This window comes from Solanum verrucosum, unplaced genomic scaffold (assembly GCF_900185275.1).
Source record: "Solanum verrucosum unplaced genomic scaffold, falcon-dt-bn FXZP01000189.1, whole genome shotgun sequence".
Lineage (NCBI taxonomy): Eukaryota > Viridiplantae > Streptophyta > Magnoliopsida > Solanales > Solanaceae > Solanum > Solanum verrucosum.
The window spans coordinates 1,313,228-1,326,619 of NW_026020814.1; the positions used below are offsets into that span (position 1 = coordinate 1,313,228).

The 13,392-nt window shown below is 35.8% G+C and overlaps 1 pseudogene; it reads right to left on the reverse strand.

Annotated features, from left to right (window-relative positions):
* Nucleotides 1-5,201: 5,201 nt before the first annotated feature.
* LOC125813343 (structural maintenance of chromosomes protein 6B-like) lies at nucleotides 5,202-10,128 on the reverse strand (annotated as a pseudogene).
* Between the last annotated feature and the right edge of the window lie 3,264 nt (nucleotides 10,129-13,392).

Genomic DNA, 13,392 nt, shown 5'->3' on the forward strand with positions numbered 1-13,392 from the left:
TTATATGATGGTTTACTTTTTGCCTATACTATTATGCATTTTAGCTGCTATTTATTGGGTTATAGCTGTGATATTTTGGATTTAAATTCTGCATTTTAATTAGCTGTTGGCTTCCAGTTCAAATTCAAAGATGAAGAAAGTATGAATAAAGTATTATTTGGCACACCATGGTTGTATGATAAATTCCTCCTTAATATACATACCTGGGAACCAGGATTGAAGAGTACTTCTTCAACTTTTAATGTATGTGAGTTATGGGTTGAAGTTTGGAACATCCCTTTACACTGGATGTCAATGGACATTGGGCGCAAAATCGGAAATGCGTTAGGAGGTATCGTGGATATTGTAATCCCTGAAAATGGAAGCAAAGAGGGACAATAAATAAGGCTGAAAGCCAGGATGAATATAACTAAGCCACTACCTAGGGGTAAGTTGATCAAGTTAGGATCGGAAACTACGTGGGTTGAAATAAGATATGAAAATCTGCCTTACGTGTGCTATTATTGTGGTCTGCTAGGACATAATGAGAAAACATGTGCCCACAGAGACAAGGATGTACAGGATGGCACTGTTAAAACTGATCAGTTCGGGATTTGGCTAAAAGCAGAGAACCATGCTCCTCTCTCGGAAAAGCGTAGGCGACAAGGGACAAACAGTACTAATGGAAGTCCAGTGGTTAATGGGAGAAGAGTTGAAAGAATTGTAAACAGTTTGCAACACTTGGACAAAGGTGCTGAAGTAGTTCATACACAGGGTCAAAATGAACCAAAAGGGAAGGAAATTATGGGTTTGAGCAGGAAGGACAACAATGTACTAAACAGGGAGGACTTAAACCAAATGCAGCCTATGGAGGTAACAAATAATGGATCACATGAAAAAGAATTTGGTGGTGGAAGAGATAATGCTGGAGAAGATAATTATGTTGGGATTACAACAATCTCAAAACAGGTTTTGAATATGGCTTCGAAGAAGAATGACATGAGTTCACAAACTTCAGCTAACGAGAATATGTTTGACGGCACAACAAGGGGAAATGATGATATTACGCAGATTAACTCGAAGGAAGTGCAAGACAACATACATCAAGTTCTCACAGCTCCTGAAAAGATGGGCGTCCACACCAAAACAACTACTGAACAAGAAGACCCGGACCAGGTATGTACTACTAATCTTATTATATATAGTAGTAAAGACTCGTCTCAAGTATTATCATGTGAACCTATAACAGAACAAAATAATCTATCTAAACAAATGAAAGATAATAACAATGAGGGGAGGGAAACGAGAAATTGGAAACGAATGGCCAGACAAGTTGGATGTTCTGTTAGTTTGAAGAATGATACTTCTAATGCAACTCTTGATGAGGGTGCTGTTTTAGCAGAATGTATGCAATATAAAAGGGAGAAACGAAAAGGTGATAATGAGTTACTTTCTGGTATACAAACAAAAAGGAATAAAATTGTGGTGGAGCGGGAGGCCAGCCCCAAATGGCTTCCCTCTCCACAATGAGAGCTATGGTATGGAATTGTCGAGGCCTGGGGGGGTCCTTGACAATTCCTTTTTTGAAGGAGACTATGCATCTCCACTCCCCAGATATAATTTTTCTTAGTGAAACCAAAAATAAGGATATTATTGTTAAGCGAGTTCAGAGGCAACTTAGTATGCCTTATGCTACAATTGTGGACCCTGTTGGTTTGTCTGGAGGCTTGAGCTTATTTTGGAATGATAAAGTTCAGGTTTGTCAATCTCACACTTCGCATTTTTATGTTGAAACTTTGGTGCATGACCTCTCAACTGATTCTAAATATTGGTGCATCTTTGTGTATTTGAGCACTGATAGAGCTATTCGTAGAGCACAACTAACAGAACTAACGTTAAAATCGGCTAATTGGGGTCCTCTCTGGATCATTGTTGGAGATTTTAATGATATTATGGACAACTCGGAAAAGGTAGGAGGTAGAAGTAGAGAAGTAGCTTCTTTTAAAGACTTTAAGAATTTCTTGTGGAACTTAGGAGCAGTTGATTTAGGATTTAAAGGGAAGCCTTGGAGTTGGTGGTGTTTCAGGGAGAATGATGGAATTATCCAAGAGAGATTAGATCGAGCCATTGTATCTCCCGGATGGTGTTTAGAATTCCCTTTGTCCCAAATAATTCATTTGAATACTGAGGCTTCAGATCACTCTGCTCTTTACTAAATATCGATCCTAAGCCTATAAGAAAAAAGTGACGCTTCTATTTTGATAAAAGATGGAGTGAAAAGGATGCAGTGAATAATTTAGTGACAAGGTCTTGGCAAGAACAAGTAGATGGCTTTGAACAATCCAAAGTAAGCTTAAAACTAAAAAAATGTCGCGCCTCATTAATGTCTTGGCTGAGAAGGGGTTAAGGGAACTCAAAACAAAGAATAATTTGGATCAAAAATCAAATTGATAAGCTTAAGAATGATCCTGATCACTTTGACCTCCCTAAACTTCGACTTTTGAGAAAAGAATTAGGTAAAGCTTACAAAGAAGAAGAAGCATACTGGAAACAGAAATCTAGAGCTTTATGGTTGCAAGAGGGGAATAAAAATACCTCCTTTTTTCACATGAAAACTATTTAGCGACAAAAATGCAATAGCATCAAAGGTTTTTGCCTAGCTAATGGAAATTGGGTATCAGAAGAAGGTGATATTATTAGAGAAGTGGAAAATTATTATAAAAAATTATTTACTACCTCTAGACCAACAAATCTTGATCCCATTTTGAACTTAATCCCGAGATTAGTTGAAGATCTCATCAACCAAAGTCTTATTAGAGAAGTGACAAATGAGGAAGTGAAACATGCGGTTTTTGAGATGCATCTTTTAAAGGCACCAGGGATAGATGGAATGACCCCTTTTTTCTTTCAGAATTATTGGAATGTTTTATCTACAGACATTATAGCTGTTGTTAAAAGTTTCTTCCATTCAGGATATCTCTTACCCTCTTGGAATCAAACTCTTATTACTTTAATCCCAAAAGTAAAGAATCCTAGTGTTATTAGTCAATTTAGACCTATTAGCATGTGCTTTACCATATATAAAATTGTAACTAAGATTATCGGAGCAAGATTAAAAACGTATTTGCCTAGTATAATCTCTCATAATCAATATGCCTTTGTAGGGAGTAGACATATTGTTGATAATGTTGTCTTGGCCCATGAGTGTATACATGTGTTGAAAAATAAGAGGAGAGGGAACGATAAATTTATGGCCTTAAAATTAGACATGGCAAAAGCTTACGATAGAGTGAAATGGATATATGTCCAATCTTTACTTTTGAAAATGGGTTTCCATGACACATTCGTTAGCTGGATTATGCAATGTATCACGACACCTACTTACAAGTTTAATATAAATGGTGAAATTGTTGGGGATGTACGACCTAGTAGAGGACTAAGACAAGGTGACCATTTATCCCCATATTTGTTCATAATATGTGCTAAAGGACTTTCCAGGCTTTTGAACCAAGCTGAGGATCAAGGAGAGTTACATGGAATAAGCCTAAGAAGGGGCGGTCCTACGGTAAATCATCTTTTCTTTGCTGATGACTCCTTTTTATTTTGTTCAGCTAATACTCAAAGTGCAGTAAAAGTTTCTGAAATTCTAAGAACTTATGAACTTTTCTCAGGCCAGAAAGCTAATTTTGAAAAATCAGCAATATATTTTAGCAAAAATACTATCGAGGAAGAAAAAGATAATATTATAGCGGAGATAGGACAAATACATAGAGATACTTTGGGACTTTATCTAGGATTACTTGCGGTAGTTGGAAGATCAAAGAAGAAAATGCTTGAGTTTATCAAAGAACGAGTTAAAACTAAGATAAAGGGTTGGAAGATTAGTTTTTTAATCCCTGCAGGCAAAGAAGCCATGCTTAAGTCAGTACTTTCTTCTATTCCTTCATATGCATCATCATGTTTTCAATTTCCAGATAACTTAGGAAAGGAGGTTACTACCATTTTTTCTGACTTTTGGTGGGGGAAAATGAGGGGAAAAGGAAAATGCACTACGAAAAATGGCAGAAACTTTGTGAGGCAAAGTCCCAAGGGGGCCTTGGTTTTCGAGATCTGAAACTTTTTAACAAGGCCCTATTAGCAAAACTTGTGTAGAGGATTTTAACCCAAGAGGACTCTTTGCTTCATAGGATGCTAAAAAGTAAATATATTTTTCGAATACTTCTTTCCTAAGTGCAGGATGTCCCTCAATAAGTTCTTGGATTTGGAAAAGTATTATGTGGGGACGAGATTTGTTGCAACAAGGAATTCGATGGAGAGTAGGAGATGGAGAAAACATTAAGGTTTGGAGCTTGGATTCCTAATTCTATCGGTTTCAAACCCCTACAAGGACATACACAAATAAATCCACAGTTGAGGGTAAGCGACCTTATAAATCAACACCATCATATATGGAATATCCAATATCTTCATCACCATTTTGCCCTAATGATATCAACTCTATTTTGTCTATCCCAATATCTAGCACTGGAAATTTTGATAAAGTTATCTGGCATTATACAAATTTAGGAAAGTACGAGGTAAGATCTGGTTATCATCTAGCGAAAAGCCTAGCTAATAGTACTGACCCTAGAACTGAAAAACCTCAAGCCAGTGGTCAAACTTTCCCAAAATCTTTTTGGACTTTCTTATGGTCACTTAAAATATAAAACAAATACAAACATTTCCTTAGAAAATGCATTCTTAATGTCCTTCCTGTTAGTGCAAATATTTCTAAGAGATTGCATCAAAATTGTGATGTTTGTAGGGTCTGTGGCATAGAAACTGAAACGGTTGATCATATGTTTTTCAGTTGCCCAAAAGCACTAGTATGGAAGTTGGCCCCCATTAATTGGCCTAATGTAGAAAATGTTATGAATTTTGCAATATGGTGGAATGACTTATTTTGTAATACATGTCAATATCCAGAATCCATTGAGCTACTAAGATTACGTGTCTCTCTTTTATGGCAAATGTGGAAAGCGAGAAATTCATTATGATTTATTGGTGGTACATATGAACCTAATGACGTAGTTAATAAGGCTTATTTGATTTACATTTTTTTTAAAAAAAAAAAAAACTCAAGTTTTATTGATTTGGTTTGATTTATAAATTTAAATATCCGACACAAATAATTTGATTTGTTATTTGAAAAACCCAAACAAACCCAGCCATGTACACCCCTACCAAAAACCTCTTTCATAATCATACCAACCTGAAAACCCCAAAAATAACCATATCTCACAAAAAGAAAATACAAAAGCAATCAGGAACGAGGAGCCGCCATTTGCTGCTTCTTTACTCTTTCATCCTGCTTCACCATACTGATGTCATGAGGGGTAATAAATATCCACTGTGATCCTTGTGCCAATGCAAAATCCACGACAGCGTCTAGGCTGATTTTTCTGCTAACTGCATCCATAAATACATCAAATTCATCCATTGCTCTAAATGGAGCTTCAGTCATCTCATGAAGAGCAAGTGCAAAGCACAAAGTTGAAAAAGAGCGTTCTCCCCCTGAAAGTCCTCATGTGTCACGAACACTGCTGCTTGATGCATCTTGGGGCATTTTTACCTCTATTGAAAGAGTCTTCTCTTCATAACAAACTTTGATGTGCCCACTGATTCCTTTCTTACCCAAATGGCCGTTAAATTGCCTTGTTAACTGGCGCTTCAAAAGAGTAGCATTTCTCTGGAATTTGCTCCATCGTAGCTCGAGGGCTTTATGGCATGCACCTAATTTCTCACGAAATGCTTTGTAGGTTTGCTGCTTTCTTAAAATTTTGCGTTCTTTTTTGTTGTACAACATGCGGAGATCCTCTGGATGTCTCAGACTCTCTTGCTGAAGTCTTTGACTTAGACCATCTCCAACCCACCTCCAAATCACCCTCTATTCACACTCTCTATTTCACTTTTTCATTATTTTATTATTTTATTATTATTTCTATTACTTTCTAATTAACATATTATTTTACATATAATTCCATTAATTAAATATCTAATATTCATAATTCTTTTTTAAATGTAATATAATATTTTAAAATTTAAAATATTATTTAATATATACTATTTTAATTTCAAATTAATAGTATTTTTTTTTTAATTTTCGTGAATAATAAAATTTTATTTTATTATTAATTTTTGTTATAAAGAATACACAAAATTAAAAAGACAAGATGAAAAAATTTAATTTAAAAATACAATACATGATATGATAATTTAAATACAAGATAACAATACAATACATAACATAATAATTTAAATACAAGATAACAATACAATATAATGCATAACATAATAATTTAAATACAAGATAAAATACAATACATAATATAATAATTAATTGATCACAACAATAATTTAGAAATCCGGTAGGTCATTTCTAGATTTAGCACTATTCGGAAAAAAATTAGGATATGATTCCGAAAATTATTGCGATTGTGATTGTCGATTTCTTTTTTCAAGTATTTGTTGTTGTTCTCATTGCAGGTAATCACGAACATTTGGATCACTAATAATTTCTAAATTTTTCATTAAAATTTTAGTTTCGTCTCTAAATTCCTTGGCTTTGATATATCTATCTAGCCTTTCGCCATCATATTGTTTGGATGTAGAAGACTCTGATAACATCTTCCCAAGTCGATTAATTTCGGTTTCGAAAAGTTTCATAGCTGACGAAAGACCTTCATCTTTTGATCTCTTTAATTTTGATTTCTTCACCCCAATATGCCGTTCAGATGAAGTGTAATGACTTGAAAAATTATCATTTAAATTAAGTGAAAAAGATGATAAATTAGGAGATGATACTATAGGTGATGTAGGACTAGGAGCCTCAGACTCGATTGCAAAGTAGAGCCTTGTCCTCAAACTTTTTGCAATTATTGCAAGATCGTCACGTTTTTGGAGAAAGGAAGTGCTACATGATATAATGACTACATGTATTATACTGCACAACATGATAATTGAGGATGAACGTGATCTCAATGCACCAATTCAAGATGTCGTAGAGGCTCCAACTCCAACTCCAACTATAGAAATGGTGGTAGATTAAAATCTCCGATTTGAACAATTTTTAGCTAGACATAAAAAAATTCAGGACAAAAATGCTCATTTTGAACTCCGTAATGCATTAATAGAGCATTTATGGGAGCAACGTAATAATTTTGAAAATTAAGTGTTTATGTAATTGTATGTCACTTTTATTTGAATTTGTCCCCTAATTTATGTATTATATTATATTTTCTTGCAATTTATGTTATTTAAAAATTTAGAATAAAATATAATTTCATATTACGTTAAAAATTATATAAAGTAATTATTTGGGAAAAAAGAAATAAAGGATTTATATTATGAAATAAGAAAATAAGAATGAAATAGAAATAATAATATAATATTGATGAGAGAGAAAAAAATTATTTTTTAGAGAGTAAAATAGAGAATTGGATTGGAGTTCTATTGTCTGAAAAATTAGAGAACTCTGTATTTGAAGAGTAAAATAGAGGATTGAGTTGGAGATGCCCTTAGCCTGGTTAAATGGGCACTTAATTGCTCCGGAGTGCTTCCATCACAGCCACCTACAGTCTCAATTTCACTTCCAGGACAGATGATTGAAGCTTTTTTGTAGCTCTCCCTACGGTTGTGCTCAAGTTCCTGATACTCTGCTTCTGCTCCATTGAGTTGGGAAAGAACTTTCGTACTCATTACACCTTCATAGTGATTCTTCTTCAATTCTGCATCTTTTAGATCTTTATCAATCATCATTAGTTCACGTTCTGCTTCCTCCAATGCACCAATTTCCACTTTTGCTGATTCACACAAATTTTCAAAGGATATTTTGACATCATTAGCTTTGTTGTCTGCTTCTTTCAACCTCAGTTGAAGCTTTTCCAATGAATTTTCACTTTCATGTATCTCATCACGGATTTTCGATAGCTCTACATGAAGCTCATCTACTGTTGATACAGCGGTGGAGCTAGATTCTGCAACATATGACTTTTTAAAATCTCGCAAACCAAACTCCTTGGACCTCAAAACTCGCTCCACATCCTGGCGCCTCTTCTTAGCGTTTTGCAGATTATCATGGAGTCCTTGAAGCTCCTCATCAATACTCCTCTTCATACCCTTGCTTTGTCGAGCTTTGTTTTGTGCCTCAAATGCTTCGTTTTCTAGAGTTTTAATTTTATTATCTTAAGAACCAGAAAGACACCCACCTCTCGTATTCTTCATTGGTGGAAGAATAGTTTGGACAGAACCCCGAGAAAACATTTTGTACCCATCAGAAGTGTAAACTTCTTTTAAATTTGAAATCCATTGATCAAAAGCAACTGTTTTTCCAGCATCGTAGTCTTTAACTAGAACTTGCCTCTCAGCATTACCCACATCAATCAAGACATTTAGTACGGTAGGATTGTCAGAACGTAGAACAGAAATTGTTGTTGGATGATGAGTCTGGGAAAGCATATGATCGGGAATATGCAACCTTGGTCTAGAGAACTCATAAATGATAATCTGTAAGTGTTTGTAGTTCGCTTCCCTTGCGGATGCTCTAAATAAAAGGGAATCTTTATGATCAGTTACAATAAAAGCATTAAGCACCTTGCCGATGGCACATTCAATAGCAGTACCCCATTTGTCACCATCAACCAAGGTCACATGAGCACCTATTGGACCAATCGGCGCCCTGTTGAACTTTCTATGTTGTCTTTCATTTACCTCCAAGAGGCCCATTACTCTACCTCCTCCAAAGGCCGTAACCTTGTTGCTTTGATGAAGTTGAAACTCACGGAGCGGATGTCACGATCCCTCTTGTCATACTCTTCAATCTCATGAGCAATTTTGTTTGTCTCATCCTTCGCCTGATTAATTTGATCTATTAAGGTATCTTCTTCATTCCTCAACCTTTGAAATACAACATTGGCACTGTCAATCTCAGCTTGGAACTCCTTCAGTTTCACCTCCATATCAAGTTCTTCCGCCTGTGTACTTCTAATATTCTGCTCATCCATATCACGTATTTGTTGTTCAAAAGTCTTGACCCGTTTTGCCATTTTTTGAATGTAATTAAATTTACGACCCCGCTCCTCTTCCAGCTCAAGTTTTTCCTTTGTAGCCAAAGAAAGACTCTGCTTCAACTCGTCTGTCATCCTCCTCACTTCTGATGTCTTTTCCATCATATGAGCTTTTCTTCTTGGTTAACTGATCATTCAATTCCTCCATCTTCCTAAGATGCTGATCAATTCTAGATTGACAAGTGGGAATCCGTCCTTTCAGCTCCTCGATCCATTTGCTTTTATCTTGTAACTGCTTATCTACACTGTAGACCCATGCCCATGCCAATTTCTTCTTCAACAAGTCTACCTGATTAGAAATCTCCTCTATATGCTCCATGCTTCTAATCTTTCCTTGCAATCCATCAAGTTCTTTCACTATAGGATTTATTGATTTCTCCAGTTCAACAACTAGTTCATTAGCGTTTTTCAATTGACTCTGAATACCAATCAGAAGATCTTCCACTTGCTGAAGTAGTGTTGCCTTGAAAAAGAACTTGAACTTGTCCTTTGAATTTCCTGAATGTAAGAACTCCCTGCTTTTGTCTTTGACTCATTATTACACATGGATTTTCCACATCAATATTAAAATGTACTATAAGCTCTTGGAGTTCCTCTCTTTTGGAAGCCACCTTTTTACCTTGGTAATTCTTTAGTACGATAGAACTAGTAGACTCTGAAATCCTGTGCTCTATCATTATGAGGTCACCATAAGTTTCAGCCTTAAAAGCATCCTCTCCTCGGTTTTTCATTTCCATGTGTACAAGGGCATGGCTGCAGCCAGTCTTTATAAAATCCTTTAGTGTATTGGCCCTTTGTGTGCCTCTAGCACGGCTCCCAAATGCCACACATAATGCTGTCAGTAATGAAATTAACCCAATCACCGAAATCGATCTCGAGATTACTATGGCACATGAAATTTTCCAATCGGATTTTCGAAATAATACCAGCTTGTAAACGCTTCAGCCTCCCAGTTGGAACCCTATCTGCCATTTTTTCCGGTTACTTGAGGGTTCTCACTCGCCGATTCCACCGGAGATTGAACTGACGGCAACCAAGTACAATTGTACAATATCTCTCTCTCTCTCTATTTGATTTACATGAATGTGACGATGTTATGAAAAATTCGGCAGTTGTGAATCCTATACCAAACAAGATTTATGATGTAACCATTACTTTTGCCCGAGATGGGGTTGTTGTTTTCACAAATGCAAGTTTACAAAGGGAGAAGGAAAAAGCAAGCATCGGAATGGTGGCTATAGATAGTTGTGGTCATTTGCTTCATGCCTTTGGTACACCTATTCAATTTGTAGGGAAGGCCAGTTAGTTGAAGCACTAGCAATTCGGGAAGCTGTGGAAAGAGCACTACAAAAGGGTTGGTCAAAGATTCACATACTGTCAGATGCAAAGAACGTCATACAAATGTTGCAAAAGAATTTGATAACATCATGGGAAATAGAGACCATTTGTAAGGATGTCTGGCAATTGATGAAGTCTTTTGAAGAAATCGAGATTATATATATTCCTCGAACATGGAATGTATTAGCCCATAATCTAGCAAAAAACTCTATTTCATGTATAAATAGGATTTCTTGGGATTCAGCCTTCCCAAGTTGTGTTGTAACGGATACAATGATGTCTTATGGACATCTGAAACATGTTTTAAAGTAATGCAATAAAGTGTTTTCCTGAAAATTAGCTGTTGTCTCTTTATATTTCAAGCATTCATTTTACTAGTTTGTTTGTTGGGTTGAAAGTTGCTATTTTGAGGCCTAAGATTTGCATTTATCTGTTTTACCCGAGTTAAAATGCTGCAATTGAGCTGTTATTTTTTTTTTTATTGAAAGCTATTAAACATCTACTATTTTTGAAGAAAAAATCAGAGGAAGAAAGAACAGAGAGAAGGCTTCAATCATCAGTGAAATGGGTTTGGGTATTGGGTTGGGTCGGATCTTTTAATTGGGTAAAAAAATGGCCACTTGTTAAGTTAAATTTCATGTCATATTTCTGTTAATTAATAGACATTTTTGAACCTAACGAAAAAGTTAAGGGCATTTTTAAAACCAATAGGTGGAAGGAGCGCATTTTTGAACTATTTCTAATAGGGATTTACACATAAACAAGCAATGGAAAAGAATTAGCATCTGAAATTGATTGAGTAACAATGTATAAAATAATTAGATCATGATAGAATAGTTTAGGCTAAAATGTACAAAATCACGCTAAAGTAGTAAACACTCTAACTTTAAGCTAGTGTAATAAACTAATTCAGCCTCAATTTAAAGGATAAGAAAACCTGGCAGCAAGGCTACAAGTCAAGTTAAAGGACAAACTTTAACAAGTCAAGAATAAGATATCATGAGTTAAAGCCAAAATAGATATTAATAGCATTCAAGTTATCCGAGAACAGAAATCAACCCTACGAGATTAAGCTAACATAGATGAGAATCTATAACAATGAATCAAAAATGAAAGAGAAGACAGCCAAATCTACGAATAAACAAACTGTACAACCAGTGTAATCAATATCACAACCAAACGAACATTTGTTCATTGCGAGAAAAACAAGACGGATATTCTTTAAGATACCCTATCAAGTCAACTAATTTAACGACTAACATCTAATACGCCATATATCATTCAGATCACCAGAAAGAAAGTTTAAGCAGCTCATTCGAATAAACACACTTAAACGTAGGATCGTCCGATTTAGAGAGGAAAGACGAAGAAATTTCAACACCAAAATGATTCTCAAACGCTCCGGAGTACCTGCAGTGGATACATGTTACCACTCTTATCCTGGAAATAGTAAGCGGATGGGAGTTCAACAAAATTCCAGCCGATGACACTCTAGACACCCTTGTAACCATTGTAATTTCCCCTCAACACTTGCATTTACTTAGCTTGTAGACGTAGTTACACAATCAGGTCATTTTATATTTCCATTTTTGACAGAATTTTGTGTTTGACATTATCTTATTAATTTAACGTGCAGGCTTGGAACATTTCAAGGAGAAAAGGGCATATGTAAATGAAGTACTAAAGGTGGTTCAAATTGCGCTGCTATGTACTCAAGAAAAAATCACCTATTATGCGTCCAGATATGTCAAAGCCTCCTTTCATTGATATGGTTCCAAACAACATGGTTCTATTCACCAGCATCATCCCTCTGCATCATCAGTAGATTATTGTAGATATTATGACACACACCAAAATAATGGCTCTCTGCATCCATTGATTCTTATTATGACACGGAAAGTGTTTTTAGGATGACAATGGTACTCTCTTTATGGTCTCTGCAAAGACAGACCTAGCCATTCTATTTCACGAGGAAAATGAAGAATACTTCAGAGCTCCGATCAGACAATTTTGGAGATTCTTATGAAGCCATCCGCCTGTAAAACTTTGTTAAATGTACAAGGTTCAAGCAAGGGATGCGGATAGAAAATACTAAAAAATAATATTCATTCCCACAAGATTGAGTGGAGTTCACATTCATTCAATCTGGCAGGCAGGTCATTGTCTAGTGGACGTATTTTATTCCTCAACCTCGTGTTTTTTCGTCTCCCTCAATTAAGTAACACCTTAATCAAATGGATAGAGGTCATAGCACACATGATTATAAGAATTTAGGCTATTACAAATTACAACTATCCCACGTAAGAATATCATGCTCAATTTTGGTGTGGCTTAGAGGACAATGAAATGGATGATAACCATGAGGTCTCGGGTTCAAGAGACAAAACCACTAGGTGATTTCTTTTCATCTGTCCTAGCTAGCCTTGGTGGACAGAGTTACACGGTCCATGTTGCTCATGGGAGGTGGCAAGTATCCCGTGAAAATTAGACAACATGCGTGCAAGCTTGCCTGGACACCACAATTATTTTACAAAAAGAATATCAAGCTCTTTGTAATAGTGAATCAGTATCATTCAAAGTATTATCCATTCACTAATTCTTTTAGGGGTCGTTTGGTAGAAAGAATGATAATGCATGAATTAGTAATGTAGGGATTATTTTTTATCAAGTGTTTGGTTCATTATTTCCCACTTAATCTTGTGTGTGGTTTAAAACTCTACAAGAAGCTTTTTTCCAATTATAGCATTATGACATATTTTCATGTTTTCCATTGGTGAGCTTCAATGCATTCCATTGGCCAATATTACTCGTCACATTATCCTCTCACATATGACTATTTTCAAAAATGAATTGTTATAGTCCCCAATATTTGTATCGGATGGTTTTGACATTGATACATCACATGTTTTAAATAGCGAGGCACCGTCGTGCCTCGACCCCCCCCCACCCACCCCCCCCCCCACAAGGCACC